At 43.9% G+C, this 11,602-nt stretch overlaps 1 long non-coding RNA gene across 1 annotated transcript in view; it reads left to right on the top strand.

Annotated features, from left to right (window-relative positions):
- The first annotated feature begins 797 nt into the window (after positions 1 to 797).
- Positions 798 to 11,602, top strand: part of LOC132070753 (uncharacterized) — a 48,013-nt gene continuing 37,208 nt past the window's right edge. Inside the window, exon 1 of the long non-coding RNA XR_009418037.1 lies at positions 798 to 921. This is a non-coding gene — a long non-coding RNA (uncharacterized LOC132070753). The remainder of the gene's footprint in view (positions 922 to 11,602) is intronic.

The raw sequence follows: 11,602 nt of genomic DNA, 5'->3' as shown, positions 1-11,602 counted from the left end.
CCTGGGCTCAAGTTTTTCTGTCATACAAGATTAAACTGAGCCCCGTATGGAGTTTTGGCATAAAGCTCTACACACTTATTATTTGATTTATTATAATTTTATTTTAAAGAGGAACCCATTATACAGACCTAGCTCTATTAAAAGCAGCTCAATATAAAACTTAAATTAAAACCAAACCCAGCAAACAAACCTTTTTTCTATCATTGTTGATAAGGAATTGTACCTGCAGTTTTTCCAGGAAAGATGCCCAGTAGTGTTCCAGCCACTCCACCATGCCCTGGTGGTGCATCCCCTTCTGGCTTTATTGCAAACTGTGAAGAGCAATTATGGCATCATTAAATAGTCCTGGGAGCCCTGGGATGCTGCACCTGAGCAAGTAACTTCTTTGGAAAGATAAACTTGTTTTAGCAGGATACAGATCTCTCATCCTAACTTTCTAAAGAAGCTTTGGGAGAATCCATTGAAATTGCATGACTTTAAACCAACTTATTTTCCCTTGGCTTTCTCTCCTCATTCCTGTCCTGTTTAGCTCTACTTTGAATTTCCTGCTGTATCTCTTGGGATGGCTTTCAGATGCCCCTGGGTTTCCTTAGCTGCTGTAACTCCAGTGGCTCAGTGTTCTTCAGAAAACGCACATGGATGAACTTTGCAATCACAATGGCTGTGGCAGGTGGGTGTAATCTTTAATTTGAGTGAAATAAAAAGGGGGGCTGATTGCATTTAACAAATTGCCTATTTGCTTCCTGGATCTTGTTGGGACACCTGTGTCTCATGCTATTTTAGGGCAGCACCACCCTTCCTTCCCTTCATTCTCCTCCAGGTTCCTAAGGGCTCTGTGCTGCTCTGCTCCTGGAGCAGGGGTGAAATTGCAGCATTCCTTGTGCCCTGGGAATGGAAGGTGGACTCAAGCAGAAGGTCCGGGTGAGTAAACTGAAGCCTCTGCTCTTCCCTGTCCAAGAAGAAGGTGTAGGTGAGTAAGCTGAAGCTGTGCTGGCCTGCCAAATAAGTTGGAGATTTCTACAACCATTTGTTTTATGGGGCTGCTTGAACACATGAGAGAGTTAAAAATGCAAATCTTCTTTCCCAAACCAGTGCTGTGGTTTCTAAAGTGAGCTGGCTGTGTTGGGTCTTTTTGTATTTTATTTTTGTACTCTATAACAAGTAAGAAAGGTAAAGGGTTGAATAAATGTCAGAGCACACTTTTATTTTCCAGAAGATTTGCTTGGATGTGTCAGTAGCAAAAATGTACATGTGTGTAAAGCCTGTGTGTCATGCCCACAGTGTAATAGACACATAAGGTATCATCTTTTTTTCTTTTCAGCAGCAAATGTTGAAATAATTTGATTCCTAATTTTTATTGCTTGCAGCCTAAACTTAGTGAAGGACTTCAGGAGAGTGGTTGCTTTGTTTTTCCTCCTTGTGGTAGGAGACAACAGAAGCATAACACTAAAGAAAATATGAGCTCCTTACTTGAACTAGTGAAGTCAACTCCTTCATAATTTCTTGACCTCTCTTTTATCTTATTTATTATCTTGAGAGTTAAAGCATGTTATAAATCAATAAGCTGGGTTCTGCCAAGCCTTGCTGCTGGTGTATGGGATGCAATGTGTCTCCACAGGCCAGCTCTTAGGCGGCTCACATGAAGGAAAAACCCAGACCTGGGCAATTGGAACTTCTGGCAGGTCAAAACAGGCTCAGCAAAGGGTGGGAGCAGCCCCTGAAACTGAGGGGCTGGAGAGGAAATTTGTGTCCAGCTGCAGGGACCTTGTAGCTGTGCTGGGGGCTGGACTCAAAGCTGTTCTGTGAGCTGGCAGGGGCAGCTCTGCAGGGGGGTGGGCAGTGATTGAATGTTCTGAATGAAACCCCTCCATATTACTCAGACACAAGGCCTCTATGTTCTACCTTCCAGGAGTTTTCAACGTCCTTGAGCTGTGCATTTGGGTGCTTTGACACTTAAAACCACTTGAATTTTCTTGCTCAGTCTGGATTGTGCTGAAATAATGATGTACATTGTACTCATGTGTATTCCTATCTAATGAAAGGAAAACTCTTCCCTCTAACAAACCCTGTCCTTTTAATGGTGCTACCTTTGTATTTTATATCTCTTTATTGAGCTGCTTTCTCTTTCACCACCTCCCCAGGAACCAGGAATGTTCCAGCTCGGTAGGACAGGTACCATGTGGAGGTTCTGCTTGTATATATTTACTCATTAAATACATAGACCTGTTTGTTGTGGTATGTGAGATTCTGCAAGTGTTCCTTTATTTGCAGTGTGGCTTTGAAGTGAATTACTTTGTTTGAAGTGGTTAATATGCTTTGGCAATGGGTGTTGTGCTGGGGGCTGCTCCTGCCATTGGACAGAGGGAAGAAATTAGTAATGGGCCTGGAACACTGCACCAGGAAATCAGAGGGATGAGCAACCACAGTGAGTTACTTTGTTTTTTAGCCATTTCACTGAATAACAAGTGTTCAAGGCAGTGTGAAACATCACATTTTAATTCCCCTCTTTTCTCGGAGGGGTCTTCACCACGCCTTGGCTTTTCTGCAGTACAGAAATTGAGAATACCGTGCCTACGTTGGCGGGAAGCTCTCTGGACAGAGTCAAACCCCAAACTGCGTGACTTGGTGTGTATTTATTGAACATCCCCCTCTGCCGTACGGTGGCACTGGTGAGCTGGGCACGGCGCGGGCCGGGCTCCGTTCTCGCTGTTCCCTGGCGGTGCCTGCAGGGTGCAGCTCCTGCCCGCGCAACCCCTCCGTGGCTCGCTTGGAAACTTCCCTGAGTGTTTATGGAGTACTAGAAAACAACGGCTTGGTTTTCATGTCAATTCTTAACTTACATGGGTGAGTGATTGGCACAGAAAGGATTTTTCATTTGAAGCGAATAGATAGATCTACAGAAATATTAAAGTTTACAGAATTTGCTATGGACACTGCTCTTCCCTTTTTGTGTGCAATGGGAGTGGAGAGGGGCTGAAGAGACCCTAAATTCATAGATTAAAGAGAAGCACCTAGAGGTGCGATTTTAAAGCCTTTTCGGCATTTCTGTGAGCTCTGATCATTCAGTGCTGTGCCTTTAACAAAAGAGTTGAGCAAAGCTGAATGCAAGAGCACTCTGCATGTGTGGGGTGATGTTCAGATTCCTGATTTCTAAACTGAATTAGCACCACTTCTAACACTACTTGTGTACTACTCACTATAATGACTCTGACCTGTAGTGTAAAAAATGTAAGTGAACATTGTGTGTGAACCTCATGCACAAAGCTTCCTGATATGTGTGCTTGCTCTCTGTCAAGTCAGTTTTTGGGTGCCCAAGTTAATTATTTGTAGTCTAGAAAACACTCCAAAAATCCCATTTGAGGGCTCTTCTCTGTGTCACCCTGAGAAGCCCTGCAGATCTTTGTTGGCTGTGAAGAGACAAAGCTGTAATATTAAATGCATCTGATGGGAATTATAGTAAATACCAAGGAATACAAGAAGGTCTGAAATGACCCAAGGCCCTGAATTCCTTGAGTGATTGAAGGGCAAACTGTGATTGGTGTGTGTTGGGTGATGGTACAAAATCAGTCCAAAAAGGTGAATTTGGAGCTTTTCAAATCCCAAGCTGAAAAGCTGTGATTAATTTACATGTGGATTTGACATTTTGCAATAGCTATCTAATGGTTACTTAAACCAATAAAAATTTAAGAGGCATTTTCAAATAAGAGAAGCAAAAGCAAGACAGTGATTCATAGAGCCTCTCTAACAAAGAACAAAGCTCTGGAAACCTCCAAGCTGCTGAAGGTGCCAAGCAGAAAGGTCCAGATAGTGGAGAAAGACAGGAGAGATTTTTGACCACAACTTCTTCATCAATAAAGAATCTCAACCACTGAATCCCTTTTTTCTTTGCTCTCTGAGAAACTCCAGGGAAAAGCCTTTGAAATCTTGTTAGGAGTTGGATGTTGATGAGGCCTGAACTTGCAGCAGTGCAGAGTGTGGTGGACAGCACACTTGAAATAAAGCAGCAGCCTTGCAGCTCAGAGTCCTGTGGATCCTGGCTGTTCCCTTTTGGCATGGTGCTTTGCATTTTTGTCCTCATTTTCAAAGCAAAGCTATAAATAGGAGTTGGGAACTGTGTGGATGTGGTGATTGATATGGATTTTTTTTGCTGTTCTCACCCACTTGCCTTGTAAAGGAGGTCTAAGCTTAAATTAAGAGCCAATGATGAAGCAGTTTGTCAACCCTTGCCATGTCTTGATCCATTTCCAGTTTGTTTGGCTGCATCCTCTTGCTGTGACAAATGTCACTGGCTTCACCAGGGCTGGGTCAAGCTCTTTGTGTGGAGGTTTGGAATTTTACCATGAATGCAAATATTTCCTCAAAAGGACTCCTTGGAATCCCTAAATGTTTGCATTAATTTTTTCTTTTCCTTGGGGAAAAATCTGTATTATATTTTGGGGTATGAAGTAAGAGCTACACCTTGATATAGGTTCTCCTGATGAGAGGATATATGACCTATAAAATGAAGGATGAAAACAGCAATAAAAAGTTTCTGGGGATGATAAAAAGATGATTTATAGTCAGGACTCAGTTATAAATCTCATCAGCACTTTCTATAGCTATACTTACACATTGCTACCTTGTTGAAAGAAAAGTTAGTAAAGAATTCAGTGTGGTATTTAATTCACACAGTTACCTGCACAAGTTGCAACTGGCTTGAAAAATGCCAGTGTTAGTAAAAGCAGGAGAAGAGTGGTAATTGTTTATGTTAATGGGGTATCTGCCTTTTAAAACTACAGTCAACCCTGATTTGGGGTCTGAAATGTGCAAAACATGTAAAATTTTATAGGGAAGTAGCAGCTGCTCCCAGTAACAGGTATTTGCTCCACAGCTGGTAACAGTTCAGTGATTCAGCTGCAACCTTTGATTTATTTTATTGTCTCATAACTTCATACTGGGTGTTTGGCCTTGATCTTGTTTCAGGTGTTGTCTTCAGAGCATCCCAAACCTGATCTTTATAATCTGTTTGTAAGTGTTTGTGTGGTGGGTGGGAAGAGCATCTGAAGGAGACCAGAAGTTTCTCAGTGGTATTCCCTGGTCTTTAGCTGTGTCACTGGAATGATCTTTATCAGCAACTCCCAGCATGTTTTTCCCAGGACAGGTGATACTCTATCCTTCTGCCTTTAGAAGTTCCAACACAGTTCTGAAAAAAACACCTTTTAATAAATTATTTTTAATTATTTGTGCTTTAAGGATATTAAAAATGATTGAGTGTACAGGCAAATGGAAACACAAAGCCAGGGCAGCAACATCCAGGGTATCATTGACTCTGAGCTCTTTGCTGAATCTTCTCTCAGTGAATTTTTTTCCTTTAGGATTGTACCTATTTTCCAATTCCAAGCAACTGTTGGGTAGTTTCTACTTGTGAAATCCTCAAGCAGATGTAATTCTGTACCTGCCATGAGCAGAAAAAAACCTCTCATCTGTAAATCTTGTCTTTTCTTCCTGACCCTGATACTTTTGAGAGCAGTGGCACATGGCTGGGCTTGCACAGCAATTTCTGCTATAATAGGGGTGCAGTGCAAGATGCTGATGGGCACCAGCAAACTCACAGCCTCTAAGGAGGCTGTGCAAAAAAAAAACGATGCCAAGAAAATCCTCTCTTCACTTGCCATGCCACAAAATGTTGAGGCCAGGGCTGATTTTTTTAACCCTGGGAAGAATTTGGAGCCTCTGAGGTTTGTGAGCTTCTGGAATAAAACCCAATTTCTTGGCTGACTCTGCAAGGTTTGGGGTTTGTTGGCTTCTGCATTGGGATCCCTGGCCAGGGCTGGCCCTGAGCACAAGGCCTTGGTTAATGCAAGAGGGAAAATGCTTTTGAGGATTGCAGTGCAGCACTGCTGAGGGTGCTTCTGTGCAATCTGGGGGCTGTTCAGCACCTGCCTTTAACTGGGTGGGAGGGAATGGATGCTTCCTTGTAGGACAGTCAGGATGGATGGAGATGAGAGATCTCTGAAGCCAGGTCTGGAACTTGGGGTTTATTGCAAAGGGCCTGGGTGCAGGGCCCTGCTGGGAGCTGCCAGCCACAGCTCAGAGTAGCCTGAGAGAAGAGAGGGGTAGAGAGGATGAGGGAGTGAGAGAGTTAAAGGGCAAGAGAACGAGGTTCCTGTTACAATACAATAAATCTTCTTCTGTGTTGAATATTCTAATTCTCACTAACCAATCTAGTACAATATACAAACCCTATAGCATTTCCTTACAGCCTGTAAGAATCATTACACTACCACACTGTGTTACATTTTAAACCCTAAAAACTCCTCTTTGGGCCCCTTCTGCCAAGCTGTAGGGTCTGCTTTGACCCTTGGAGCTGTCTGCAGGCAGAGGGTGTTGTTTCATCAAAAGGGGATCACCTTCAGCTGGCCTCACCATTGTTTTCCAGTTGTTCAGTAACTGAGGTATCTCAAAGCTTGCTTTTATTTCTATCTCACTTATAGTTTCTATAGTCTCAAAATCTTTTGCCAGACAATCATATCTATAAGGCTTTCCTGGTTCATCTTCCCCAACACTTCCTGAAGGGGTTTCGCTTCTATAACCTGCCCATGACACCTCCTGGGCTGACCATTGGAGCTTGGCACAGCTGTGCTGCCACCCCTGAGTTCCTGAGGAGCCTGCCTGTGCCCCCTGGCCCTTGGAGCTTGGCACAGCTGTGCTGCCACCCCTGAGTTCCTGAGGAGCCTGTCTGTGCCCCCTGGCCCTTGGAGCTTGGCATGGCTGTGCTGCCATCCCTGAGTTCCTGAGGAGCCTGCCTGTGCCCCCTGGCCCTTGGAGCTTGGCACAGCTGTGCTGCCATCCCTGAGTTCCTGAGGAGCCTGCCTGTGCCCCCTGGCCCTTGGAGCTTGGCACAGCTGTGCTGCCACCCCTGAGTTCCTGAGGAGCCTGTCTGTGTCCCCTGGCCTGTGCTGCTGGCAGGAGGGCTGGGACACTCTGTGTGCCAACTTGGGCTGTTTTTGCCTGGGACAGAGTGGGCTCAACACCAAGCAAATGTCAGAGCAAAGCCTTGCACAGATTTATTCTCATTCAGGGAAATGTGCAAATCTTGGCTACAGATTTAGGAGCACAAATGAAGGATTAATGCACACTCATATCATAACTGTGCCTGCAAATGGAGTTAATTATGGATTTGCTTCCCCAGCCCTCCTGCTCCCCGCAGGTTTTCCTTGACTAAATGAATTGTGAATCCTGTTCCTGTTGTCCGAGTTAAGTGGAGTGAAACCTGCCCTGAGTAATACTGGGGGGAAGTTTCAGCTGTAATTTTTTTATGATGAGCTTTGCCATTTATCATCATTAAACTCAGTTATCACAATTAAGTTTGCTTTAGGGCTTTTCTTGGTGCTTTTTTTTGGATGTTTATTTAGTTGATTTACTTTAGTTCCTGAATACATAGAGTTTTAATGTTCTTGGTTTTGTCAGCCTTCTAAAAAATAGCAGCTTTAAAAAATTTGATTTTTGAGAGCTTCCCCGATCAGAAAAGCAACATTCTTGATTTCAGCATGAAGAGTCTGGAGTTGTTAGTGATTAAACTAATGAGCTGTATAATTATAGCACAGATTGAGGTGCAGAGGTTTTGCAAACCATTCTTGCCCAGTGGCTGTAAAGCCAGTGCTTTCTGCCCTGCTGTTCCAGAGACTCTTTCCATACAGGAATTGATTACATTTGCAAAATTTTCTTGTAAAATCTTTTCCCTTGTAAATATATTCTTTCCACACATCCAATGCTGATTCAGTTAGAAATGGGTTTGCATTTAGAGGAAACTTTTTCCCCTGTTCCAGGTAGAGCCTTTCTCACAGGTCCCAGGCTGGATCTGTAGGCAAAACCTGTGTGTAACTATTGCCATCATCATGACTCCTGGTCTCCAGCCCTTGTTGTCTCTGGATCATGGCAAACAGATGGTGTTCAAGTTTTATTTGAAGATCTGACTGCATTGGAAATGAGGCAAAATTCAGCCACCACTAATAGTAACAATGCCAAACCCTCAGGAAGTTTCTTTCCTCTTCTGCTTTTCCATGGTCTTCTTTATAACTCTGTTACACAACTGTTTCATCTGAGTGGTTTAACCAATGGTTTTGGAGGTTCATCTGCAAAATTTTCTGATGTTTTGTGAGCTGAATCAAAGTGATCGTGGTTCCTGTGCACACAAGTGTCCCTTTAGGTCTGTCCACTTGTTAGTGTGTACAGAAATTAGATTTAATGATGGAAAAAAAAAATCTCTATAAAGTAGAATTACTGTTTACAGCCTTTTAATTACATTTATCATTTGAGCCCAACCAGTTGTGTATTAGTAACTGTTTTCCTCACAGAGGTAACCAGCAACAACCACAGGCATTGAGCTTTGTTTGATCTAATTTTTGCAAAAATTGTTTAGCAATCACTGCTAATAGCTGGCTGATACTTGCATGGCATCCAAGTTCAGCTGTACATTTGCCTTTCACAGGGCAGACTTGCAAACATGATCTGGCACCCAAACAGGCCTGTGCTAGACTAAAATTATTCATGTGTAGTTGGATAAATAAACAAATAAGGAATTTGGAGACTTTCAAGATTGAGTATTTTTAATTTGGTATCTGCCTTTTTAACTTGGAACCACTTGGAATGGTCTTGAAACCAAGCTTTTAGGCTTCAAACAGCATTTATTTGTTTCTAGGTTGGGTATTTGTGATTAATTAATGGATTTCATGAGCTCTGAACAATCTTAAGAAGGGGAAACTCTCCTCCAGGATGATGGATATATCCAAGTGAACAGGTCCTGTATTCTTTACTGTCAGGTTGATGCCCCTGAAGTGTTGATCTCAATGGCACTGATGGTTCTGTCCTGCTCTTCAGAAAAATTTTATTGCCTTTATGTCTGAAAATCACAGAAAAGATGTGAGCCCTTAAATGGGAGCAAGTGCCTCTGCAAAGGTGATGTGAGGTGAAGAGGGGAAGTGGCAGCACAGGGGCTGTGCCTGCTCCTGAGCTGCAGAGCATGGCAAATGCTCCAAATATCAGATGTGTAAGTTAAAATTGCCTGGAGGCAGCTTAATCTTATAGGGGAGGAATTGGCATGGTGCATAAACCAAGCAGAAATGGGCCTTGGCAGGCAGAGCAGCAGCTCTGGGACAAGCTGTTCTGAACACTTTATCGCTCGTGGGCTCGCGCTCGCTGCACTGCTGACCTGGGCAGCGTCTCCTGCTTTGATCTCTGCCCGATATCCCCTCAACCAGGCCATCCTGTGCCTCATCCCAGCCTGAGCCAGCTTTCCAGGGAATTCCTCCTCACTGCCTGGGATTTGTGGTGCTGGGGAGTGCTGTGAAACCATCCCAGGGTGGTGCATGGGGTGCCTGAAGCAGCCTTAGAGCTGCTTCAGAGAAGGGAGAAAAACAGTGTCATAGAAATCATGGTCTCCTAAATATTACAGGCCATTTCCTGCCTTTCCCAAATATAGGCCATCCCCTTTTTTGGGGATGGGGTGGGCAGGCTTATCAGCACCTCTGTTCAAATCCACTTGGCTGGTTTGGTGCCTCAGGACTTGTTTCTGCTCTGTGCTGGGACAGTGTGGAGGGGTCATTGGGGCAGAATTAAAAGCTTTTTTGTTGTTCTTCTGCATGGTTTTTGGCACTGGGAAAACCTGTAGCTCTTGCAAAGCATTCAGCATCCCTAAGCTTAAACACTATTGTAACATCAGACCTCACTGGATTTTGGCTTGGGGCTTGCATCCGGAAGTATTAAAATGCTTGTGTTAGACAGGAATGCTACCCTCGATAGAAATTTCCATATAAAAACCTCGACTTGTCATTTCTCCATATATTCCCCCTGATTGGCTCACCCTGATTTCTTTTTATTGCTGTTTCTGCTTGGCAAACACTGCTGTGGTCCTAGCTGCATGTCAGCCTTCGAAGGAGCTCCTACAGGGAAGCGAGGCTTGAAAAATTAACAAAAATTAATATTTTAGCCTTCCCATGTGCTCTTTAAGGCTTGTCAGTGCCTGGTGAAGGAAATGTGTGAGCAATGGGTTGAGGCTGATGTGGGGGGAACCCCACAGGCTTCCTGGGTGGCCCCAGCTGTGGGATGGGGCTCCCTGTCCCTTTCCCTGCGCTCCCCCGGTGCTGCTGTGCTGGGTGGGATGGCATTTCCACCTCTGAAGCCTCCTGAGCTCTGCACTGGCAAAGGGCTGTGTGGTTGTTGGCTCCAGCCTCGGTGCTGCAGGGCATGATTTCAACCATGTCTATGGAGACCAATTTTCAACATCAAAACAAACCAGCGTAAGTGGAATTTATATTACCTTTTAAAAAAGCAAGTCAACAGAGCTGAGGGCTCTGCTTCGAGGAAGCCTCTTGGGCTTGTTCAGGGAATTACTACAAATATTTTACATCCTTTTGGGGACTTCAGGCAATCTCAGCAAGTTTCTGCCCAGGACAGCTGTTGAAATACCCCAGGTTAAATAGCTGGTCACAAGGGGTTTGGGGCCTGTGGTGTGAGGCAGCACCCCCTTATCACCAAATACCTTCCACTGCTCAAAAGCACTGTAATTTTTTCAAGGCCAGGCTGGTCATTCTAAATTTCCAGAAAATATTTTCCTGCCCTGAAGCACAGTATCTTCATTTTGGGTGATGGTAGTCAGGAGCAAGCAGACCAAAAGCCTTGATCCCAAGTGTCTGAGTGTGTGCAAATCTGGGTGATCCCAGGGGTGAAGAAATATTCTGTGCAGAGCTAACAAATATCCCTGCACAGTATAACAGCAGTGGAAGGGTTAAATTCAAATAAAAATATGCTGTGGTGGAGGATGTGTTGTGGTGCTGCCCAAAGCCCATTGAAAAGGCAGAGTAAGAAGGGCTGGGGGTGTTCCACCCTTCTCCAAAACATGCTTGAACACTCAGTGCTCAAATTCAAAATAGTCTTGTAAATTCAGTAATAGAGGCTAAAAACCAGAATCTGGAAATTTTATGAGTATGTTTTATTTTTTTTCCTGAGCTGGTTAATGCTTATCCCAGCCTGGGGAAGAGAAACATACCAAGCTACTGGACTTAACATTTGCAAATAGCCTGGTTTAGGGATTTTGGCCTAGGTACAAGCACCAAATTATGACAAGATGAATAGTGACTTAAGTGCTCTCTTTTGTGCCAACAAGCTGCCAGCTTAGAGAAGAGTTTCCATTACCTGGGTACCTGCAGGCAGGTGATTTGGGTGGGATGTTGGTACTGAGTGGATTTTCATTTTTTTCAGTATCCTACACCTGTAGTAATGTGAGTAATCCTTCAGGAGAGCTTTATCTGCATCTTTGATTGCTGTGATGTGAGTGTGGTGCCTCTCCAGCTGTTCTTTATACTCATATGCAAACAGCCTTTGTGCAAAGCACAAAGTAAAGCTTCACAGGAATGGCACTGTGGCCTGTTAAGGTCTGTCTCCCCAGAGAATGCAGGTAAAAAAGCTTTAAAACAAGTAAGGAAACATTCCTGCCAAATGCTTGCTTGTGTTAGAACTGAGTAGCTTTCAGCCTGGAATGGTTGATTGTCCGTGGAATGTCAGTGCTTTATTGGACATGTTCACTGTACAATTCAAATCCTTCCTCCTCATCATACCAGAGCAG

This window comes from Ammospiza nelsoni, chromosome 3 (assembly GCF_027579445.1).
Source record: "Ammospiza nelsoni isolate bAmmNel1 chromosome 3, bAmmNel1.pri, whole genome shotgun sequence".
In the NCBI taxonomy this organism is placed as follows: Eukaryota; Metazoa; Chordata; class Aves; order Passeriformes; family Passerellidae; genus Ammospiza; species Ammospiza nelsoni.
The sequence above is the reverse complement of the archived record's forward strand: the minus strand, read 5'-3'. Positions and strand labels throughout refer to the sequence as shown.